We start from the raw sequence: 27,218 nt of genomic DNA, 5'->3' as shown, positions 1-27,218 counted from the left end.
AAACCAGTTCCAGGATATACAGATATATATTCCACCGATGCGATTGGCCGGATTTATTCAGTACATCCAAGCAATGATGAATGTTTTTATTTACGACTGCTATTAGTCAATGTACGTGGCCCAACATCATTCCAACAGTTACGAACTGTTGATGGTGAATTGTGTGGATCCTACAGAGAAGCCTGTCAACGTTTGCAATTGCTTGAAAATGACGCTCATTGGGATCAAACTCTCAATGATGCTGTAATATGATCACACGCTCATCAAATACGAACATTGTTTTCTATAATCATATCTACATGCTTCCCATCAAACCCAATTGATTTGTGGATGAGGTACAAAGATTATATGTGTGATGATATTTTGTATCAAATACGGAATAGAATGGGAAATCCAAATATACAAATCAGTGAAGAAATTTACAATGAAGCATTGATTTTAATTGAGGACATGTGCTTGATAACGTCAAACAAACTATTAATTCAATTAAGCCTGACCGCGCCCAATCGTCCAATGCATGACGCTTTTAACCAAGAGTTGCATCGAGAAAGACTGTATGATCTCAACGCTTTGAAAGAATTAATTCAAACAAATCTTCCACTGTTAAATGAACAACAGTGTACAAGTATGTATTTGAAACTCTTATGAAAGTAACAAATGATGAAACTGGAGGGATTTACTTCTTAGATGCACCTGGTTTTACAGGAAAAACTTTTTTGATTTCATTAATATTAGCAACAATTCGCTCACAAAATAAAATTGCACTTGCACTCGCTTCGTCGGGAATCGCAGCAACTTTGCTTGAAGGCGGTCGAACAGCCCATTCAGCACTAAAATTGCCATTAAATATGGAAAGCAATGAAACTCCAACCTGCAACGTTTCGAAGAACTCTGCAATGGCAAATGTTTTGCAGCAATGTAAATTGATTGTTTGGGATGAATGCACGATGGCACATAAAAAATCTTTGGAGGCTTTAGACAGAACCTTAAAAGATCTACGTAGCAATAATAACCGATTTGGTGGTGCAATGATTTTATAAGCAGGAGATTTTCGTCAAACATTGCCAGTGATTCCACGATCAACGCCAGCTGATGAACTCAATGCATGTCTAAAGTCCTCCAATTTGTGAAAACATGTCAAAGTACTTCATTTAAGCAAGAATATGCGTGTCGAGTTGCAAAATGACCAATCTGGAAACATATTCTCTAAACAACTCATTGACATTGGTAATGGCAAATTTCCTATAGACATGTTGACTGGCTGCATTAACTTTCCTCAAAGTTTTGTCAGTTAACTCGATCAAAAGATGAACTTATTCAGAAGGTGTTTCCAGATGTTTCTCAAAATTACAGAAACCATGATTGGTTGAGCGAACGAGCTATACTGGCTGCAGGAAACATAGATGTAAATGAATTAATTTCAAAATTCAAGAACAAATTACAGGCGAATTGAGGATATATAAATCAGTTGATTCGGCTACTAATCAAGATGATGTAGTCAACTATCCACCGGAATTTTTAAACTCGCTGGATTTGCCAGGATTGCCACCTCACAATCTTCAATTAAAGGTTGGATCGGCGGTTATAATGTTGCGAAATATCAACCAACCGCGTCTTTGCAACGGTACACGGTTAGCGATAAAAAAATTACTAAACAATGTGATAGAAGCAACTATACTCAAAGGAAAGTATAAAGGAGAAGATGTTCTCATACCGCGCATCCCAATGATTCCGACTGATGTGCCATTTGAGTTTAAACGACTACAGTTTCCAGTGCGGCTTGCTTTTGCTATGACTATAAACAAGTCCCAGGGGCAATCATTAAGTGTTTGTGGTATTAATCTAGAAAACCCATGTTTCTCACATGGTCAATTGTATGTTGCCTGTTCCCGTGTTGGAAAACCATCAGATTTGTTTATCTATGCGCCAGGTAATCAAACAAAAAACATCGTATACCACAAAGCACTACAATGATAATAATAATAATAATTATGATTCACATGATTAACAATAAAGAGATTACTTACTTTTCAATCCTTATATATGTTTTATTTAATTATTTTTTATTCACAACGCCCTATCACAAAAACTGCCACATTACAAATCTTTTTGACAGGACGAAGTCTGTCGGGTCAGCTAGTGATAATATAAATATCACAAATCATAATCAATATAAGTTAAGTTAATAAGTGATTATAAGTGATAATACTTATGTAATATAACGCATAATGGAAGAATATACATTTCACGATAAAAATTTATGAATACTGCATGTGATGTAATTTTATGAAAGATCCCTTAACGATACTACTGACGATATCCTAATGATGATTTATGACATCTTTCGGGAGGAATAGGCGGTTTTTTTACTAACAAGTTGTTACTGGAAACCTTAGTTTTCTGATTAAATATAAAGTGCGCCAGAATTAATGTATTTTTATTTTGTAAATTTTAGTAGCAAATCGAAACTACATTACTACAGGTAAAAATAATTGGCTGTCATGGACAGTTGCTCTTGGTGGCTTTTAACGATTAAAGATATCAATTGTCAAACAAAAACTTTATAGAATAATATAATAAAATATTATACCATAAAGCATGAGGTTTTGATGTTGTAATTGCTATTTATTATGGGCCTACTCAAGAAAACAAAATTAATGATTATGTCCTATAATATAACATATAATATATATGTAGTATATCCAAATTAGTTTTGTACATATGTCATCAAGATTTTTAATGTATTGCTTTCCGCAATTTATAAATTCGTTTTAGAATCAAATAATATTTTCTGTTTCATTTTATTCTAACTAAAAAGAGACACAATGCTGTCTGATAAGTTCGAACGTGTGCAAAATTCCTTAAAGCGATAGTGATAAGAGGTTATAAACTGGCAAATGTTGTTTTAATACTTTGCTTAATTTGATACACTTCAAATCGCTGCTTATTATTACTCTGATTGAAAGTTCCGAAGCCATACAAAACAAATTGCGTCTCTGATATATCTCTCGAGATAAGGGAGACCCCCTCTTGCCAGTAAAATTCGTTAGTTTTTAGCATGTTGCAGCTACATTCACTATAAGTATGGACGCGGACATCGAAATATCTCGAAAAATAGAAAATATAATGTTGAATTCACCGAAAAAAAAGCCGCCCTCATACGAAGCGGGTGACGAATCAAGACCAGCGTGATGTTAGATCTATCAGAGAATAAATATATGAAATATATAAAATCAGTGAGTAGTTTTTCAGTATTAACATAATTCAATACAATTATTTCAAACGAAAGTGTTAGTCTGAAAAATATGGAAAAGATATAATGAAATTCTGGATATTGCTGATAAAAGAATGAAATTGTTAAAAGCATATAATATAATGAAGGAAGTCTTATTTCAATTCATGTATTTAGATGAGACATGGATATTTCAGAAGGGGACAAATATACTCAATGGTCACTCATGACAAGATTATAATAAAAATAGTGTTTTGACAATAAAAGTTTATGGAAAAAGTTAAACGTTAGAATAACAATTGATTAAGTTTTATTAGTCATATCATTTATCAATAATTCATTGCAGATACATTGTATGTCATGCTGAAAACAATAATGGTTAATAACACCTTCGGTTTGGATGAACTCGATCAGATACATTGAAGAAGAAATTGACAAATTATGGAATTTAGTTATCCAGTTGAATTAAACTTTCTGGAATATGATATAATTCAATGCTGCCAATATCTAAGACAGGGTCATGAGAGTGAAAACAAATAAAGGTGAGTAAAGAATTAGTATGATAACTGCAGGAAATGTTGCTAAGATTTATGTGCACAGATATGTGTGTACAAATTTATTTCAAATAACGCATTATATTTTCATTGAAAAGCATATTTACCTTTTTACATTTAGTTCGGGTTTCCCTCGTTGTCTTGTTTTCATCTCACATTTCTTTGTCCCGTCATATTGCTGCGAGTATATTTGTTCTTATTTTCTTCTGTTACTACCCATGTACATTTTTGTTGCAAAATTCTAGTGATTTCCTGTATATCTTCTGATTTAACACTTGCATTCCCATTAATGAGGATACACAACTTCACAAATATTTTCGGATTTGACACATGCGCACTCTCCTGCATATAATATTACATTAACTTCTGTACATTCTTCTCGAGTTGATCGGCACAGTCGATCAAGTCAAAACAACAAAAAATCTAGAATATTTAAATTTTATGTTGCATCAATAATTCTATGGCAATAATAATTAAATTTTTGTGTTATTCTTGGTGGTTTAACATTGGTTTTAGTAAAAGTTACAAAATCCAAACAGCATCAATTTTATTTATAGTGGGATTGTTAAATGAATAGGTATCAACATATGCCAAAATTTAATGATAACAAGAACAGAGAAGAAAATGATTCTTGTTGTTTAGGAAGTAGTTAAGTCATTAATGAAGTTTGTCCATCAAGAAAAGTAGCAACAATTGTAGTAACTGGTAATAATTAGACATTTACTTTAAACATAATATATTTAAGTAGTGTTTTAAATTTGATTTTATAGGTAAGATGTAGCTACAATTTGTTGAGAGTGAAAGTCGGAGGAAGTGAATTTCGAAAAAAAGAGAATCAAAGAAGTATAAATTAGACAGTATTTTGCTGAGTTGTAAAAACAGTGTACAGCGATACTATGAAATAATGAAATATGCTAACAAAAGTAGACTTCAAATCAAATAAACAGAATATAAAACAATCAACGACACCCTAGTGATCTAATGACAGGAAAGAATATAGAAAAACATATAGAAATTATTTTTATTATTTTGTTATTTCCAGTATTTTACCATTTTTATTTACCTCCTGAACGTATGTACCTTCTTATAGATATTTTTGCCGTTAAATCTAATATTCAGGATAAAAAATGCTAGTAAATAAAGCTGTATGTACGCATGCGCCAAACTCGGATTATTTTCTGTTTTAAAATTAAATGGAACTCAAAATGCGCATGCGCTATATCCGGAGATATTAGTACAGCTATGTATCCTCGACTAATGCATTAGCCAAATCATCTATAAAAGAATTAGTTTGAATTATCCCCTCATATATTCCCACCATATGCTCATATATATTCTGAATAGTTAGACACATATCTACGCATTTTAATCTTACATGTTATATGATGTTTTACATTTAACTCATATTAACTAAATAGACATATTTAGTTGTTTCCGCTCTTATCACTCTGTCTTGGTAATTGTCAGCATTAACCCACAAGCCCACATTTTATTCAGTCATTCTTACTTTCACTATTAGTTCAATTCAATTACTAAATTGTTAATTTCTTATATATGGAACACTTATTCATGATTGCGAGATTTGTTAATTTCTTCTTTTGTATGTGTAATAGAGTTTATCCGAACCAAAGGGGTTACTGTAGACAATGCTCCTTCCTACAGGATCAAACAGCCTCTTCTGAACTAATGGTATTAAATTATGATTGTGTTGAGAACTTAATATAAAAAAATCCACTCAATGTTTTCTTATATTTCACGTATTTTACATTTAATCTATTCAAAGTTTATTTGTATATGCGTCATCAATATGTTTAATATATTGCCTGTCACAATTTAAAAATTCGTTTTAAAATCATACAATATTTTCCTTCTCATTTTATTCTATTTAAAAAGAGACACAATACAGTCTGGTAAGTTCGAAAACGTAAAAGAATAAGCCAGTCTAAGTCGTTCGGTTGTCGCGACGCAAAATTATTCAAAATATCAGTTATAATTACTACAAGTTATAAACCGGCAAACGTTATTTTAGTACTTTGGTAATTTTGATTATCACTTTGTTTAAAAATGCCACAAACAATAAATATTCAGGGTCACAAACTGATTGTGGCTTTAATGAGTTATTTCGAAAAGGAACGACATAATGAAAGCCCCATTTTGCCCGTAAATTCCGTTACAGAGATAATTATTAATTATATTAAATATTATAAGTTGCTTGTTATAAATATTGAAAATATTTTTAGCGTGTTGCTGCTGCGCTGAATATTACTGTGGGTACTGTGAATAACATCGCTTATAAAATGAAGAAGAATACGTTAGATGCAACCAAGAAACACGTCTACCTACGAACGATTCTACTTTCGCAGAATGAAAAATGGGAAAACAACTAAAGATGAGTATATAATTAATATAGCTTCATTATTGAACATCGTATAGTAGAGTATGTAATTGTTCAAAATATACATGAGTACTTGTTAGAATTTATGAGGCGAGAATTCATACTAACTGTTTTGCAGATATGGAAAATGAATTAGAGGGAATGCAGTTATTATATCTCGTTTTATGAAAAAAATTTACGCAAGTAATAAAAGATGAAATATAGTGATATCAAAAAGTCTTGACAAGTGAACAAACCAACGAAGGGAACAAGAACTACTCCACAAAAAAAAACACTCCGATAAAAGTAAAATACATTAATTTGATAAACAATGAAACAATTAAACAATTGAATAAAGTGGATTAGGCCTTCAGGGGATACCATTATATAAAACACGATTAGAAATTTACTCTATAAGTGGTGTGGAAAGGAGTTCAATGTAAATATAATAAAACAACACTAATCTACAAACTATTTTGTCTGTTTAATTAACTGTACTTTAAGCCCTTCAATAATATAAGCATTAGATGTGTTATAATGAAATAAATAAAATAATTATATTTTATAAAGTTATTCTTGTTTCTCATTATTTTATCTAAATTAGTATTTTATGTCAAAATAAACCAAATTAAAATTAAAATGCGGCAACATTACATCATAAATTTTAATAACGTACATTAACTGTTTTATTGGAACGAATAGAGCTCACTTTTCAATAACCACACCCGACATTTTCATACCGATTACATGGCATACTTTATGAACATAATTAATCCTTTAATGTCATCAGGAATGCAGTTTAGCTGTAGCTAGACTTTTCCAGCTAGAAGCTTAGTTTGTTCTGCTGAACGTCTGCGAAATGATTGTATAGGAATTTGACAGGTTGTGACCTTTTTCCCTGGATTTTAATTTCCATGTCCAGCATCATTGAGGCAATCAATGGTTCTGGTTCCAAGAATGGGACAACATTTCGTTTGAAACTATTTAGACACTCTAAGAAACTAATTTGCGAAGATTTGCAGCTGTTTTAAAACCAAATGATGTCGCAACACTTTACTAATAATCGACCTTATATTCTCGTTACCTTTAGCAATATCACAAATTTTAATTGGACTGCAAAATGCTTTAGAGAGGTAAGTAACAAATCATTTGAAAAGTCCTCGGCCTACCAAGGTAAAACCCAATTTTTTGGAAAAGCATCAAGCCAAGTTTTTGCTTCAACTGTATTTTTTCCTTCAAAAGCAATATTCTATCCATATGCGAAATTCCTTTTTATCCATTTTTTTCACAATAACAAAAGTTGCTTTACTCAAAATGCTATAATTCACAACCGCTGTCAAATTTGTACACGCATCTTTTAAGGGTCTGGGCTAACTGAAAACGTATGGATTTAATTCTTATAGCGCCATCTATGTGTCAGGCCGAGTTTCAATTTACCTATTATTGATATTTTTAAATGTTAAGCTGCTGCGTCTTTTATTGGAAATATTTTTGTTGCAACTGCATTGAATATTAGTATGGTCACTATAACTGAAATGTCTCAAATTAAAGAGAAATGATATAATTTTGGATTCACCGAAAATAATGTATCTACACATCGTGATGTTATCTCTATTCAAGATTAAATTTATGAAATGTATCAAAACGATGGGTGGTTTTTTTAATATAAACATAATTTAATACAATTATTTCAGATAAAACTGTTGGTATGGAAAATATCTGTAGAAAGCTTAGGGGTATGAAGCTCTTTGAGGGATATAAGTAATTACTTAGTATAAACATAAGTATTTCAAAATAATAAATTTTACCTCACTTGGGAAGATGCGCATAAAAAGAAAACAGAAGTTGATGGAAGAAGGTAAAAGTTAGAATAACATTTGATTAGGTTTTCTAAATCATAATATGTTTTAATAATTAATTACAGATATATTGTTCTTCATGCTAGAAATAAAAGTTTTGATGATACCATATTAAAGAATGAAGTATTTTAGATTGTCACTTGGAAAATATAAATGAAATGTTTAATTGTGTTTTATGTAACATACTTTCTTAGAGATCTGTGAAAAAAAACCGTAGATCAGATGACTGAATAATATGACCACAGATTGTAACGTCTTCCTTCATAACACTTCATATTTAACCAAATCGAATTATGGGATGTAGCAAATAATTACTACAGCAGATATACGGGCAAAAGAAAGATATTCAGACAAGAACCGTATGGATATGTGGAAATCAATGGACTCTACAATTACACCCTTCGGTTTGGATGAACTCTATCAGACATACAGAAGATGACATTGACAAACAGTGGAATTGTGAACTAGTGTTACATTGGAAATTAAGAGCTTACTTGTTGATTTGTATAGTGGTGCATAATATGATAATGAGTGAATGAAGCTTTCTGGATGTGGGATTATGATTCAATGCTCACAATTCCAGGACAATGGATAACTTTAGGATAACTCTAGAAAATCGTATTAAGTCGTAATAAAATCGTGTTAAAATATTTATGTATATAGAAATCTGTGTAATTGTTCAGAATATATATGATCATGTTTTGGAGATATGACAATTGTATTAAAGAGAATGTAGTGATTAAATCTAATTTTATCAAGAAAAATGTCGACAGGTAGTAACAGAAGAAACTAAGGTGAAATAGAGTGACATCAGAATCATTTGACAAGAAAACACAGCAACAAAAAGAAGAAGATCTAAACATAAAAAGATTCTCAAATGTAAATAAAATTCATTACTTAGATATACAATTATTAATTAGGTCGATTATGCCTACAGGGAACAATATAGGTGGATTAGAAAAGAGTTCAATGTAAATAGCATAAAATCTCTAAAACTCTAACCAATAAACTATTATGGACGTTTAATTTACTGTGATTTAAGTCCTTCTATAATATATACATTAGAAGTACTCTAATATTAAACTAAATTATATATTATAACATTTTTGTTTCATTATTTTATTTATATTAAAATACTGTTATATGTCGAAGCCAAAATAAACTAAAACGCGTTAAATATATACGTTAAATGCGCCAACATTTCGTTTTGACGTCAGAATTTAATGACGTGAATCCACTGCTTCTTTGAATTGGCTATATATCGCATAGAGCAAAGAAATATTTAATTCATTGAAACATTACTTCTATAGAAGACGGGCTGTCGCTAGGGATTCTACTTACCACTTACTACCACAAGATTTTATTTAGACACACAATTCATTTAGAAAGCTACGTTATATAAATTTAAACACTCACAATTTTAAATCAATTCGATGAAAATTTAATGAACTATTGATGCTTGCTAATTTGAACAACAGAAGAAAATCACATAACAAAATCAAAATGCATGCTTTTATGTATGCACCTAGCTTGCATACATTATCAGCGGTATCTATGTGAATTGGCAAAATATCAGTGACAAAAGCTGCTAAATCAACTCATTAAATTATTTGGTATTGACATTTCTCTACATAAAATAACAATTTGTATTGAATTATACAGTGCGAACAGACAGATATCGAAATTGAGAAATTATGGAAAATCAAGACCTAAGTAGGTAAGATCTAAGCCCATAAAATGCTTCTAGAAGTTTACAAATGCATTATAACCAAAGACATCTCCGCCTGGAGCACACCTTCAAAATCCTCATTGAAAAGAATTTATAAAATACCTCACCATCCATCTCGATGGGGATTATATTGGAAAAATCACATTAGACTAAAGCTGAGAAATTAAACTCAATATTAAACAACTGTACTGGTTAGTCAGAAGACTAACCAGTTTCAACTAAAATTAAGAAAATTTACAGTAAAGCTTAGTTATATTTATGTAGTGCAGTTATAACATTTTGCTAAGGCATCAACCCGACGATCAAATACAACGGTACCAGGACAAAGTTCTTCGATGAATTAGTAAAACTTATCGCTATTAACCTGATGGCACCATGCAGATTGATACAGCATGGCTTCGTAGACACATGGTTTAGAAATGCTGAAAGAGCGAAAATTGATCGATGATTAGATCGCTGCCACAGAAACATCGTTCTTTTGACATGGTATTACCATGTTAACAGAAATATTAGAAGCAATTGTAGAAAACGATGGAATATATTTTATTTTTATTATTCCAATTCGTGTAAATAGTATATTAACTAGTTACTTAATTCAATTAAGTAATTAGTTTGTAAGTAAATCACATTATGATTAAAAATAATAAAACAAATTATTTTTGTAACTAAGTATTGCTTTTATTTAATATGGAATCTATTCTAAAGAAATAAAAATGAATAACATGCGTATGGCTTAATACTATAGTAATATTACTATTTATTAAATTATATGGTAATAGTAACGTAATAAATAAATACACTGAACAAATATATTATATGCTATTATATATCTACATATAGGATTTTATAGTTACAAATACTCTAATAGAAATTAATAAAAGCAAATTTACTGCTGACAAAATATAACAGCATATAATAATAATATAACATATAGAATATATTAACAAGGCAAACAAACAACATTTAATGATAACATAGTGAGTATGATAGACATAAGTACAAAAGGTAGATGACCAAAAGGTAGAAGTTGTCAGGCCATAGTTAAAATTCATTTACTAACCGACGAGGACGCATTCGTAATCTAAATTTTTGACGCATCAAGTAGATATCTATTAGTTGTCGATCTACTTTGGATTTTAATTTCTTCATTTTAGGCGTGTCCTGCAAAAACCTGATTATAATCAATGCATAACAATTTACCTCTTTACTTATACCTCAGGAGTAGGCTGCGGCTGAACTTCTTCTAGCACGTCATTTTCGTTACTACTCGTATTTATGTCGTTCATAATGGTGTTGGTATCACAGAGTTGATGTTGCCAATACTGCTTTAATATATCCTATAAAAAAAACGTACAATATTTCAGAAAGTACCAAAAGCTTCTGTTTTGATGATGAAATCTTTAACGAATCGCCATATAGCGAAACACGTAAGAACTACTTGTATAATTGGTGTCTATTCAATGTTTCTCCAATAGATCCAACAATATGAAATTTTAAAAAAATAGGTAAGCTGGATAAGATATATTAATAGAAGAAAATTCACTAGCTAAAAAACTGAGAATATTACTATACACTAAGATGAATAAAATTCGAAAAAACACAGTTGGATGTTGCGGTATTGAAAGTTAATCCAATCAGCTTCTTTTCTACTTGAAAAATGTACTTGACATTTTGAAATAGATTTTCGCCTTGACAAATGTAAAACAACTCTCTATAAGTTAGATAAATATATGTCATTATGTTGTTAATCAAATTTTTAAAATACGGCTTTTTCTCACGAATATTTTGGTTAACTGGAATTAGTAAATCACAATGCATAATGAGACAATATCAAACGATACGAACTTTGGAATAAAGAATGATGACTAACTAATTTTGCATGAAATAAAAGGCTCAGCAAAGATAAACATTAAAGTTCATGCAGTAGATGAAAAATGGCGTTTCTTGGCTTTGAAAGAATCTACAGTGTTAAAACGTGCAGCACGGAAACCGCTTGCTTTCATAATGGAACTGTGAGAGACAAATTATTCTCTGCTCATCAAAATACTGAAAATACTTGTGGAATTTCCGAAAAAGGACAACAAAGCATCAACAATGTCGATCTTTAAATGATGGCAGGCATTTATGACAACATAATTTTGAAACCACTTGTACAAAATATTCTACAAAATTAAGCTCAATAGTTAAGTTTGAAAAACATAAATTAAAAATACTATATTTAAGTTTACTGAATATAATAATTACATATTTAATTAACAATTAATAATAGTAACCTAAAGCAAATCTAGTTTGTCTTTGGACATGAAACTAGGACGAAAACTATTATTATTTTAAGAACTCTCTAAAACTGCTTGCATTTAATTTTTAGGTTTTAACATGATTTACTTCGAATGCAAAAAAAAAATAAATTTCATCAAGTAATATGGCAATATAAAACACATCGTAATATTTATTATTTAAACTTAAACAGAATGAACTGTTTTTTCAGATATTAAATATTAGATATAATTATTTAACAATATATTTAGTGTTATATCAAAATTGCAGTGACACGCCGAATTGTGAAAACGATAAAAGAATCGAAGTTAAGGCGTATGAAAAACAAATACACTTGTGTATTTATCTAAAATGCCGTAGAAACGCAGCAAGAATAAACATTTAAATTCATGTAGTATGGTGTCTGTTGGCTTTGAAATAGTCTACAGTGATCTGCTGCACGCAACAAACGGTTTCATAACGGGACTGTGAGAGATAAATTATTCTCTGGTCGTTAAAATACTAAAAAAGCTTATGAAATTTTCGAAGAAGAACAAGACATCAACAAAATTGATCTTGATATGATAGCAAGTATTTTAAAACTATTCTTACTAAACAGGCTACAAAATTATTGTCAAAAATTGAAAAACAAGCTTGAAAAAGATAAATTAACGTTCTAGAATTTCTACCAAAAAAAAAACTTTCAAGTCGGTCAAGTAATTGTCAATTCACCTGTAAGACGATGACCTGAATTGAATAAATTTGAGTATAATATAAATAACTCTGAGCAGAACTTCGCATGAGACTTAAAAAATGTGGTGATTTCTTGGATAACAATCTGAATAGCAAAGTGCGAATAGACGTACACAAATAAATCCTAGATCATTATAATTCAGAATTATCAAAGCAAGGTTCTTGGTCATTATTAACACTCCGTGGTTATTATTAGAAGAAGAATCCAAAAGGAACTAAGGATACCAACAGTCAGCGAAGAAATTGAATGGTTTGCGAAAAAAACATCTAATGAGATTATGTGAGCATAAAAACGTTGAAGTATACAATTACTCGATCGCAGTGAACTTACCCGTCGTCAAACAGTGGTAAGGAAAAGCGCTTTTAAATATGTAGTTTAGATATGTGAAAAAACGGTGACCCGTTCAAAATTTATGTAAAATGTGTCAATGGAAGTATGTCCATCAAAGATCAATCATCGTCAAAGAACAATATTAAGGAAATATTGCTAGTTACTGAATAACTAGTTGTGATATGAGTATTATGTCCCTTTAAAATTATAAATATATTTGATGTAAATAATATGTATTTTCACACTATAAAGCTGAACCTACTGAAACCTGTTAACCCAGTATTTCTACTTCAATTGCATCCTATTGGTGTTATTCGAAAATAAACTCTGATATTCAAAATAGTCTTTGCACAATCGGTAATAACAATATTGACTTAAGTGAAATAATTTATCAAAAGTTAGGACGGTAGATTTTTCGTCGAATCAAAATATGTAGTCGCCGAAAATGTACGAATACGTGAAATTGAAATTTCAAACCGAATTAAAATATCATCAAAGATTACTTTAAATATATATCGTTATGTTTGAATCAAGTATTCAAGAAAAATTATCGCTATAGAAATAAAAATTCGATCAGATAACCTAGCAAAATAAAATCAGGCTTATTAGGGCTTTCTGTCTTCACTTCTAATAAAGAAGCCGAATATTTTTCTAAATTTTTTGGATTAAAAGTTAAACTTCCGGCTAACAATGTACAAATACACCGTTCTAGTTTTATTGGATACAACTCTAAACTTCCCAAAAACTCAGAATTTGTTTTCACACCCTATGAAAAATATAAATTATGTTCCGGCTATCCTGTTTAGACCAACTCCTATTCTAGCTTATTATTAATTATATTACATACAATTGTTAAATAGAATCATTGATATTTTCCATCATTATCAGTTCATTCATTATTCCTGTTACCACCCAAACTATACAATAAAATAGATACGTTGTCCGGATCTTTATAAGAATTGGTTTATTTGCAATTATCTTAAAAATAGAATTAGTCTTCAACGATAACATAATAACATCATATCTTCTATATCTAATTATTTCAGTCGTGATCGATGATACTATGCAGCCAACAACTATGTTATAAACGTATTTGTAATCGTAATTCGATATACTTAATACCTAATATACTAATACCAAAAGCAACTTACAGTTTTGGTAAATATAAGTTGAATTAGCTAAATCAAACTAGAATGAACAAACGTTGAATTTATCTCTAAGGCATTTTGTTCAAAATATGCAAGAGGAAATTTAATATAAACTTTTATAACATCGTAAAAATGCAAAATATATGACAAAATTCTACAACAGAAGACTTATACCACCAATTTAAAGATAGATTCAAGATTAGACATTTAAGAAAATTTACATACACAGACCCTTAATTTGTAAAATCAATTTACTAAAAATGTAACCAATAATAATAAATTTTATAAAATATACTCACAATGCAATTTAATCTGCCTTAAATTATAAACTCAACCCTAAAATAGCAGATGTTTTCTATCAACTACGTGTGCTCGATACCACCATAAAAATAATACTGATTAAGAAATGTATGGTCTGAGAATAAAAAACGACAAAGCGTGCCGCACCGTTTCAAGATGTGCAATTCCGTTCTAGTTTAATAAATAAATCAACTTGTATTTTTGAAAATTTTCAGAAATATCATTAATTTTGTTATCTCTCTATGTTTGTATGTCCTTTATTTTTTATCCTTACGCTAGAATTTAAATTTTATATACCATATTTATATATACCATATACCATATATATATATATATATATATTAGCAGGTAGGCTGGCAGTCGGTAGGGTGACTGGAGAATGACCAACTTTATAAATCATTCCAGAAGACCTCCGGTCTTACCCAGCTTGGCGTAACTGGCATCATTTTAGTTGTCGGGTTTTATACTCTTACCTAGAACAATCACAAATATTAAACAATCACAAACATAAATGTTACGACCATGCCCCAGCAAGATTTGAACTCCCGACTATCGCAGCAGTGGGAGGACCGTCCTGTCGCCTTTACCGCTGCGCCATCAAGCCGGCTAACAAAACATTTATTTGTAATTATTTGGAAAAATCAAATATTTAATAAATCAAAATTTAGTCTATTGGTATTGAAAAGGTGATCGAATGAATTAGTTTTGAGGTATTCTATTAATAGTCCATCCAAAACAATAGTGAATCGATAGCTCCGAAGTATAACTGCCTTTAGGCCTCTATTATTTGTATTATTATATTACCAGCGATTGACAAATTGACGCCAACTTCAGTTTACCTTGATGACCCACAATGATTGAGGCTAACGTTTTGGGCTAAACTTGGTGGTAAATTAGTACCCATTGTACTATTCTATTTGTATATTAATCCAATTAGTTACATTGATGTGAATCAAAACGATGGTTTGTTTCTCAACTATGCCTCTTGAATATAAACATTCATGTTCAAGAGGTATAGTTGATGCTTATGCTTTCTTGAAGCATCGTAACGTAATGGGCATACAACCCTATCCTGAGAGAATATTATATTTTCCAAGAACCTTATCCCATAAGCAGATTTACATTTTTTTTGGGTAAATACGCATGAATCTGGGAGGTATTTTCGGTGAAATAACTAAGACTCGGAACACAGCGATTATAAATTGACAAGAGATGACTAACAATGGCTATTGGTCAATTACAGAACTCTCACAACTGCAAATTCAAATTACCATACATAAAGTTATAGCCCAGTTTTGTGAACCTTAAAGACATAAGAGCCTGCCAAGAGGGAATATTTACTAGAGGATAATTAGAAAATAGGATTTAAATAAAATATTTTATTTATACACTTTGTAACATTTGCATAAAGCATAATCAGGATTGATCATGAGTCTTTAAGGATGAGTACATAGCAGTTTATTCAAAAGTACTATTTTTCGATATTTGTAATTTCCGTTATTGAATAAGTTTCTTGTTTATCTCATTGTAACAAATACACATAAATATTTAACTAAAATGTCGTAGAAGTGCTGTGACATCTATTTGACATCATTATCTATAACTTTTTCTTGTCCTTCTGGCTCTGTGTCGAACGAAGAATAATGGTTTGTCAACAATTCAATCATACAATCAATTCAAAAGAGCAGTGTACCTACGTGACCTGTCAAAACGTCGCAATGTTGCCGCATCAACTCTGCGTTTTAATACATTTTAACTTTAACATATAACAAAATTCTAATCTAAATAAAATAATGAAACAAAAATGTTAGGTATTATAATTTATTTTAATATTATACATCTAATGCATATGTTATTGAAGAACTTAATACTATAATTAATTATACAGCCACAATAATTTATAGGTTAGAATTGTTTATTATATATATGTATTATAATATATTTACATTTAAGTTTTTTCCACAATAATATAGGTAGGTGACACATAATTCTAGGCACGTTTTTTTTAAGTAGTGCTATCTTTCAAAAGCCTAATTCACGTAATTATACAATTATATACAATTGAATATCTGAGTAATTTATTTTACTTTCATTAGAGAGCATATTTACCTTTTACGCTTAGTTCCTTCGGCTTCATTCCTTCAATGTAATATTTCCTTCTAAAATCATTTTGATATTATTATATTTCTCCTTAGTTTGTGCTGATACTACCTGTATACATCTTTCTTGATAAATCGATATTTAATCACTGCATTCTCCTTAAGGCATTTGCAATATCTGCAAAACTGTTAGCATTATTTCTCTCCTCATACATTTAACCAAATTACATTAACCAAATTTCATATATATTCTGAATAATAACACACGTGCTCATAAAGCTTGCACACTCTATAATACAATTTCCTACAGATCAAGTATCTTTAGATCATCACCCTGTCTTGGTAATTGTCGGCATTGAATCTTAAACCAACATTTATAAAGTTTTATTCAATCACTGTCACTTTCATAAACACCAATCAAGTGAGTAACTAAGCTTTTTATTTCAAATATATCATAAACTTGTTCACGATTCTACCACTTGTCCAATTTGTTCTTCAATGTGTATGACCAAGCTCATCCAAACTGAAGGTGTTACTTTTCGACAATGCCTCTTTCCATAAATCCAGACAGTTCTGGTTTGAACATCCTACTCGACCTGAATGTTTGTATATATTGTAATAATTCTTTGCAATGCCCCATATTAACTCAATTGGATTAAATATACAGTAATAGGGAGGAAGACATAATAACTCTGTGGCCATAACGTTCAGCAACCTGACCTACCATGTATATTTTCTCAGACTTATTTCTAAAACAGTAAATTATGTAAAATGCAATTAAATATTTCATTTATATTTACCGAGTGAACACTTGAAATAGTTCATTCTTTAGAAGTTTAGGAGAATGCGCCTGGCAATGGAAAATATACAATTAGTACAATTTCAAAAATTGTTTGGTGAGTGAAATGGGATTTAATATTTTCTTGCAAGCTCCATTTTGCACAAGTTGCCGACTGATACCAGAAGATCCTTTTTTATCTTACGTTGCTTTATTACATTTTGAAAATGTTGTAAGGGGTTATTGAAAATTGTTTAATATTTATGGCAAGGAGTGATAACTTGATCTATAAGACTTATAACTCGCTAAATATTTGGTGAGATAGGAAAAGAATTGCTCAACACGAGTTGTTCGTGCCTAGCCAAATTATTAAATCTACCCGCTACTGTCAACAACTACAAATATATCAAACCACACACATATTTAGTGATAAAAATGATAGCAACCGTAAGTGATCAAGCACTAACACGGTCCTCCATTTTTGAGATTATCGCAGGTTGGAATTCTGTTTTAGCATGGTTGAAAATGTATGTTTCTAATTGTAATAGTTCATAGATAAGAGTATAAAATTCATCCGAGGTACTCCAGTAACCAGGTTGAGTAAATCCGGAAACCTTCTGAAATGCCTCCTAGTCAGCTAATCGCTAATCTCAAGCAATGAAATATCAAAGAGGTTGACGCGACTATAATCCATATATCAAAAACCATTGATTAATTAGTGTTAGAAACATTTAATTCGTAGCTTTTGAAATTGTTAGAATCGATTTTGTAGAATCGATTTGGTGAAGGTGTTTAGGCAAAACACTGGATTCAACTGAATTGCTCTCTACTTATTTCTACAAACAACTCGGTCAAAGCCACAATACAAAATGATTCAAGATGGCGGATCTTCATCCTGTCCGAGTGGCGTCCTGTGCTGGTAACGAACATGCGCCGTAGCTCTCATTACAATTTACAGAAAACTATTTTAAACATCTACTTATGCAACCATATATAGTAGACGCATCCACCTAATTAATTCCATCCTGACCTCGCAGCGTCCTCGCAAGACTTCGCACCGACTGCTCTTGGAACATTGTAGTTGGCGGTTATTGTGTTTCTATAATGGAAACATACTCTTAACTACTTGATCTTTTAATGTCTTATCCTTAATGATTTATTCTCCATTGTTTAATTTTATACCTGCAGTTTATTTTATAACTTCTGTGAAGTCAATTTCGCAATTTTTGGGTGAATTGCCGTTAATGCCTTCGATGAGGTCCAACTGCCAGACTACTTTCTAAGAAAAAAGACTTTATTTTAATCATTTGGGTATTTTATTAATTTGTGACAAAATATAAGATATACAATTAATGTGTTTTCAATTTCAATGGTACTATCTTTAAGACTATCATCATGATCCACTACCAAAATATTTAAAATTTATTGAATTAACTTAAATTATCCATTTTTAGGTTTTATTTACGGAGATTTATTCAAATTTATTCACACATTTATATGGTCTGTTATCTTAGTCCTAACGTTAAATTAAAATGTATTATCTCCAAAATTTTGTCAAGAATATTATTACCGCAATACAATGTTGCAAGATTGCTCTCTATAACAATTCTTACATCAGAAATATGTCCTTTAATAATCTACTATTTGAACATTTATTTTAAAATTCCCAGAATGTATAATACTTGTTGAGATTTTGCGATTATTAATTGATATACCGATATTAGTTTTAACAAAGAGCTTTATTTAATACACCTATCTAAACAGTTGAAGATTTTATATAAACGAACTAATGAATTAAACTACTAGCTAAACTAACATCATTAACAACTTCCTCTTCTGGTTTCACATCTTGAAATGGTAGTTCAACATGTTCATTGCAACATCCAGGTTTCTCTTCAAATTATACATCTTTCAATAAAATAACGCTTTGATCCTTTTCAATCCAAATTCTAAACCGTTCATCACCATCATATCCTATGAGGCGCCCTTTTACAGCTTTTCTATCCATTTTTCTTCTTTTCTGACTAAGGATATGGGCATACAATCTTGAACCAATGATCCTTAGAACGTCCGCGGCTTCTTCCCACTCCATAATCCGTAAGAACTGACACCATCTACAGATGATTTCCCCGTTCTGTTGATAATGTATACCGTGGTGTTAACTAACTCAGCCCATAATCCTGCTGGATAGGTCACTTCTGGATATGAATATTTCAAGGTCCTGACTATTTCAACTACAATACTATTGTCTCGCTTACAAACTCCATTCTGCTCAGGAGTGTAGGGTGCCGTCAACCTTTGTGTAAATCCATTTTTGCGTAAGGTAGATCTAACGTTTTCATTGTCAAACTCCTTGCCATTATCACTCAGCATCTCTTTTACTGAATGTCCCAATGTCTTTGTGTGCCTTAGAAAATCCTTCAGCGCTTCAATTACCTCTGACTTTTGTGCTATAAAATGATAATACCAAAATTTTGTATAATTAGCCTTAAACAAATCAAAGTAACGCTTCTTTCCAAATTATTCATCAAAAGATCCACACACATCTGTTGATATTAGTTCACCTGGAGTTTTTAGCATCTCTCTTGTACCAAATGGTTAACGATGTGCCTTTCCATATGTACATGGTTCACAGATTTCTGCTTTATCTATCTTGACATCAATACAAAAATTCTTTTTGAGTTTTGCTTTCACATGACGTTTATCTTTGTGACCCCATCTCCCATTATACAACTGTAACAGATCAGATTTACCCTCTACAACACAACATACATCAACTCGCTGTTCAGGTACTAATGGTTTAATAGCTGTTTTGTACAGAATACCATTAACTGCACGAAAACCACATAACATCAATTGACCATGACTCTTTACTGAACAAGACATAGGTGTTGACTCAAACTTACTATACTAGAACAAAAAACACATTTTTGGAAATACTCGGTACATACTAGATATTCTTCAATGTTATTTCCTCACATCTGTTGATGGGAACCGAATTGTTCCTTTTCCATAAGCATTTAAAAATTCTTTTAAAGCACTTTTAATGCTTTGTGGTTGACTGAATGCCTCATAGGTGACAAAATAATCTGGCTTATTTGTCACATACTTCATAGCCCCACTGTCAATCCACCAATTGTTTTCGTCTACTTCTTGAGAAAATATCTCACTGCATATCGTTAATAATACTGTATTTGTCTCTACTGCTATGTCCTTTTCCTCCTTCAGTGTTGCATCCTTAGATGGTCGTCCATTACCAATCCACTTTTGACATTGTCTAATCCAATAGCCTGGTTGTTTGCAATAGTTACAAGTACTTTTTCCCTTAAACTTATTTCTAATTCTGTTACCCTGTTTAGTTTACTTGATTTTACCACTAAAACTTCCTGTTCGATTTTTACATCACTACCTTTTGTAACATGCCTTTCAAACATGTAAAGTTGTTATTTTAGCTCTTCCAATGGCCTCATGTCATTCCTAGTTAACAACATCCGACTTAATTTGAAAGTTTCAAAGTTTGCTAGTAAAATATGCAGAATTTTCCATATTAACATTAAGTCAGGTAATTCATTTTCGGTTTTGGCATTGACTCCATTATTTAATTCGTTCCATAAACCTGTCAATTTTCATGTAAACAGATTCTGCCTATTTTCGGCATTTCCAATCAGAATAAAAGTAAGCAGCCAACGTTTGCCAATTTACAACATATAATAATTAAACTAATATTTTGAAGAAGCTTGCAGACATTTGACAACGTAACGACTTTTATAGGCCGATTTGTTTACGTGTTTGAACTTAACAAATATCACTGTATGTCTTTTAACTTTTAAAAAAATGAAAAGGAAAATATTGCCTAATTCTAAAGCGAACCTACTAGTAACACTAGGCAATACATTAGACATCTTAATGGCGTATGTTCACTGATACTTTCGATAGACTATATTGTTTCAACCCTCACTATTTTCACAGTTAGTAAGGAAATTATACCTCGACATGAGCTTGCAATATATTGCATTCACCCTTAATCATTTATATTACTTTTTATTACCTACATCATCTATTTTATAAAGTATAAATCAAAACCGACAATTGGAATATGTTGAAGCAGCATCAGCATTAGTTTCTAAAAGTGTTTGAAGGTTTACGGTAGTAGATTTTTTCCAATCAAGTTACAAAAGTAATTACTGTAGAAAATTAGTTTTGAACGTCCTATTATTAGCGTCTTATATATCGAACAAATCAGTAATAAATTGTTATTTTATGTAGAGAAATGTATAAATCATCTAATTTAACCTTTAGGTTACCTTACTTAAAATTTGTACAAAAACAGATACCAGGTTAATGAATAGTGATAACACTGTTCAAAACAAACGAAAATCTAATATGTAGCTTTCTGGAAATGTATGAAATAGTGTGACGATTACACAATTACATTAATGTTCTCGGTAGTCTTTTCAACTTAATCAAGACATTAGCCATACACATAGCCTGACGAGGATTCAATTGTTGCATTCCGCAGACAAAGAGGACGGTTTTTACTTTCTTCGTTACCTATACATCTTCATCAAAATGAAACGATAAACGGTCTAGCCAGTTCAGACGAATGTATAACCACAGTACAATTTCAAAAATTGTTTGATTAGCGAAATGGGATTTGATATTTTCATACAGGCTCCATTTTCTACAAATTGCCAACTGATACTAGAAGATCATTTTTGTTTCACGTTATTTTATTATATTTTAAAAACGTAGCAAGGGGTTATTGAAAATTGTTTAATATTTATGACGATGAGTGATAACTTGATCCGTAACCCTTATAACCCGCTAAAGAAGGTACCCATATTTGGTGGAATTGGAAAAGAATAGCTCAACACGAGTTGCTCGTGCCTAACCAAATTATTAAATCTATTCTCTACTATCAACAAATACAAATATATCAAGCCAGACAAATATTTAGTGATCTGATAAAAATGGTAGCAACCGTAAATGATCAAGCACTAAGACAGTCCTCCAATTCTGAGATTGTCGCTTGTTGGAATTCTGTTTTAGCATGGTTGTAAATCTAAGCCTCTAATTGTAATAGTTCATAGATAAGAGAATAATATCGAACATTCCTACCAGGCACGCCAGTGGTCAGGTTGAGTAAAACTGGAAACTTTCTGGCATGGTCTAGTCAATTAATGGCTAATCTCAAACTATTAAATATCAAGGAGGTTGACGCGATTATAATTCACAGCTTTTAAATACAAAGCTAAAACATAAATCTACAAATATCATTAATATATGCTATTTATACCCAATATGACATATTATATAACGAGTATATTTAATTTCAATAATATTATTGATATATTAATATAGTTTTCTTTAACAGTAATTGGGTAACATCTTTTATTAGATTCACTCAGTGCAATCTTGAGTACAAATTAATTTATGACGTTTTACTTCTGTACTTGGAACAGTTCAAATACAAAATTTCTATCAATAGGTAGATCTATTGAATAGAAGGATCAATTATATGGATACATAAATAAATTATTTCGACATTTCTAATATAACTTAAATTATAGCTATATTATTTTATTGCTATAATTATTTTACAATATCAAAACTTTTATGTTAGGTATAAAAGATACAACATCTGACCTTTTCAAGTCAATGTTCAGTCTCTGTTGAAGTAGCGCAGATTGCTCGATCTTAACATTTATTTTAAAGAAGACAAGAATAAAAGTTATAAACATATATACAATTCTGATAAAAGGTAAGTGAAATTATTATTTCTATATCTGCATTTATATATGATTGTGATAACTAAATTAATAATAACTATACACTATTACACTAATTAATACCTATGAATTAAGATTAAAAACGGAAGAAATTTTGACTTTTATATGATATATGATATTTATTGAATATAACTCTGTTGAGAATTTTACCGTTAATTAAAAGTAGAGTTCTATGTAAATTATGTAGTTAGTGTAATTTCTGCTAATTCATATATTAAATTAAAATTATATTTGATTATATTTTGATGCAGTTAAAATGATGAATCTATGAAATTAATATATAACTGTTAATGTTCGTTGTAATATTCATATTAACTCTTGATGCACAAATTAATGTATTTCTTACCTGCAATACTAGGTTAGTGCTTTGTTAGGAAATCCATTTACTAATGAATCCAGAAATTATTCAGTAGACAATAGCACTACAATTTACAGAAACATCTTAACAAGCTTTAAAATTACATTTAGTACAATGATATATTATGTCTTCTTAATCATATCCATTAATAACAGTCCTTAAGGAAAAACAGTTTTTCTTATCTTCTTTATCTTCACCAGACAACAAATTAAATCAATACTGTTATTTCAAATATATATATACATCTTGTAAGCAGAGAAAAAGGACGATTCTTGTTATTCTTGAATTTTGTTAATCTATGTTGGGATGACATTTTCTTATATGTCGTGTTTCTGTTTCAAAGCTTTTGATATCCTCCGATAAAGCGGCACATTAATTTCTTATTTAAAATGTAAAATATCATTTTACGTGACCACACTTTTCTTGACCGTTTTTGATCCAAGCTTGCAGTTCTTCAATAATTCCAATAATACGGGAATAACCTAAAGTAATACAAAACACTTCCAAGAAATAAATAACTTCATTTAATAATGCTTTAACTAGTCTCTTTGCTTTTTCGTATCGTTTCAATTATTAAAAAAAATAACATCACTAATCTGACGGCTATTCCAGATTCTGGTTTTATTGGAATATAATTATTTGTAGGGCATATTACACAAAAATTTTGGGCCTAAAAATTCTCCCTCGATATAAGCTTTAACTTTGAAAAATTACAGGCTTTCAGGTGCCTCAATTTCTTCAAAATGGGAGGAAATATTTCTATTAAGCCGACTAATATATAAATATTTATATTTTCCTCTCAATAAAATCTACTTGTAAAATTTAATTGAGTCTTCCAATATAAAACAAATAGTTGTATTACATTCAATTAGTTTACAATACCGTATCTTATTTATATATTAGGGTTATAAAAAGGGTAATAAATGTTATTATGTTAAGTATTATCCACCCATTGAATAAGCGTAGAACTGTATAATAGAAACACTTACTCTAGGTGACCGTGTTATTTGTTGTTTTGTGAAATGTTAGTGAAAATGATATTTTTTTATTTATTTCCTCCAGCAATAACTTGATTATAATTCTGATAACTGATTTATTAGAATATATTGTATGGAATTTGTTATTTTGTTTCAGAATGTCGAGGGCTGTCAGATATAAGCATGTCCTTCGCGAAATTCTCCGAAGCGGTTTCGACTTACCGACTGGAAAGCAGCAAATAGTTAGGTTAGTCAGCACTGGTGCTAATAATCTACATAAAGTAGCAGACTCGAAAGGTGCCACTTTCCTAGTATCTATGCCGAATAAATTGCGGAAAAACATGTGGTTGCAACGGCGTGACTATCTGCTGATTGAACCTATAATGGAAGGCAACAAAGTAAAGGGAGAAATCGTTAAAATACTTGGACCTGATGACATCAAATATTTTAAAAAAGAGAACGTATGGCCGGCAATATTTTCAAGTGATGGCAAGGCGAGACCTGAAGGGATTGCTTCATCATCAGTTAATAGAAATGAAGATCGGACAATTGAGTGTAGCTCAGAAAATAGTGATGACGAAGAAGAGAATGATTATTGAATAAAAAAAGAGTTTTGGCAGGTTAAATTGTATTTAGATATTTATGTTGTAATAAAAGATAATATAAATAATGAAACAAAAACATATCTGTATACACCATTCTTGATAAAATTAAAATTAGCCACTTAATTATCCCTAATGCATTTATCATATTTCCAAATCCATCATCGTTAATATTCATCCAGTCCTCATACTTTCTAACCTAATCCTCATATCTAATTCTGAACAATTGCATACATATAATATATATATATATATATATATATATATATATATATATGCACAACTGTTATTCAAACACAATAAAGCCTTCCTAGTGTTATTGTATATTAATTATTTACTGACCGATTGTCTGCATAAAATCATAATCAAACATTCAGAAAATTTAATTCAAGTGAATAACTAAGCTGATAATTTCCAATATATCTAACAATTGTTTATGGTTTCATGATTTGTGAATTTCTTCAATATGTCAGATCGAGCTAATCCAAACTAAATGTTTTATTAAGCATACCAGCTCAACAATTCTAAGAATAGGAACAAAATATCTGCAATGAATTACTAATTCAAGTTATGAGTAAAAATATCTAATCAATAGTTATTCCACCATTTAATTTTCTCCTTCAACTCTTATTGTCTTATCACTTATTATTATCGTCTTGCTATGAGTAACCCAATGCCTCATTCTGAAATATCCTATAAGTCTTATCTAAATATACAAATAGAAATAAAAAATCTTTCTCGATTTTATTATATGCTTTTAAAGATTGTATTATTTTAAAATCAATTCCAAAGTTCCATTAGCGGGATATCATTATTCCATTTAAATCTTATATTACCTAACAGTATAGGAAGATATGTTCTTCATGGCTCATAGATCATATCTCTAAACTATTTATGGATACTTGCCACACAGTTCCCTCTGTAATAATTGTACTGAATTACGTTAACAGTGAAAAAAACTACTACTGTTTTATGTATTTCATATATTTGATGTCTGATAAAGCTAACATCAAGCTGATTCCAAATTTGACATCAAGATCCCCGCTTCGTATGAGGACCGTTTGTTTTCGTTGAATCCTAGATTATATTTTTCATTTTTGAGATATTTTAACCACCGTACTAAAGGACTTAAACTAATGTATAATGTAGCTGCAACACGCTAATAATACTTTGAATATAAACCGTTGCAACTTAATATTTATGTTAACAGGAAAAATGTTTATGTTTCGATTTATCTTATGAATTTTACTAGCAAGAGGGAGTTCAATTACTTCATTCCTGTCCGAAGTAACTGTTTAGAGACGCGTTATGTTCTGTCTGTCTTCGGCATTTTCAATCAGCGTAAAAATAAGCACCGATTATAAATGTATAAAATAAACAAAGCGTGTACGTTTGCCAATTTATAACCTGTAGTTGTTAAACTAATATTTTGAAGCAGTTTGCAGACAGTTGACAACTGAACGACTTTTGTAGGCCGATTTGTTTACGGATTTGAACGTAACAAATATCATTGTATGTTTTTTTAAATTGAATAAAATGAGAAAGAAAGTGTTGTTTAATCCCAAAACGAACTTACAAACAACAGAAGGCAATACATTAAACATCTTAATGGCGTATGTTCACTGATGTTTTGGATAGACTATATTGTTTTAACAGGCACTACTTTTACAGTTAGTAAGGAAAGTATACCACGACATGAGGTCGCAATATATTGCATTCATTTTTAATCATCTAGATTATTTTTCACTAACATTTATATAACCACTTTTATAAAGTTTAAATCAAAACCGACACCATTAGTTTCTAAAAGTGTTTGAAGAGTTTCGGTAGCAGATTTTTTCCAATCAAATTACAAAAGTAGTTACTGTAGAATTATTGTTAAACATTTTGAAATGTAATATTGAAACATTGTTATTTTATGTAGAGAAATGTCGAAATCATCTAATTTAATATATAGGTTACGTTGCTTAATATTTGTGAAAATATGTAAACGGATACCAGGTTAATGAATACTGATAACACTGTTCAAAATAAACAAGTACACATATATATAGCTTTCTGGAAATGTATGAAATAATG

General features: G+C 30.4%; 1 long non-coding RNA gene and 1 pseudogene across 3 annotated transcripts in view; one reads left to right on the top strand and one right to left on the bottom strand.

Moving 5' to 3' along the window:
* The window catches only part of LOC143191497 (putative RNA-binding protein EIF1AD pseudogene), a 97,200-nt pseudogene extending 72,051 nt beyond the window's left edge, over positions 1–25,149 (top strand). For both annotated transcript variants that reach the window (XR_013004528.1, XR_013004546.1), the window contains exon 2: positions 24,695–25,149. The product of XR_013004528.1 is annotated as a putative RNA-binding protein EIF1AD pseudogene, transcript variant X1 (transcript). The remainder of the gene's footprint in view (positions 1–24,694) is intronic.
* LOC143194046 (uncharacterized) lies at positions 10,769–14,669 on the bottom strand. Its single transcript, XR_013005170.1, has 3 exons — positions 14,536–14,669; positions 10,963–11,085; positions 10,769–10,909 (listed from the first exon to the last, which is right to left on the bottom strand). It is a non-coding gene; the product is annotated as an uncharacterized LOC143194046 (long non-coding RNA).
* Positions 25,150–27,218: the final 2,069 nt, after the last annotated feature.

This window comes from Rhynchophorus ferrugineus, unplaced genomic scaffold (assembly GCF_030347505.1).
Source record: "Rhynchophorus ferrugineus isolate W39M unplaced genomic scaffold, kcgeb_rfMv2 rfM1, whole genome shotgun sequence".
Lineage (NCBI taxonomy): Eukaryota > Metazoa > Arthropoda > Insecta > Coleoptera > Curculionidae > Rhynchophorus > Rhynchophorus ferrugineus.
Note: the sequence above shows the minus strand (reverse complement) of the source record. Positions and strands in the feature narration are given on the sequence as shown.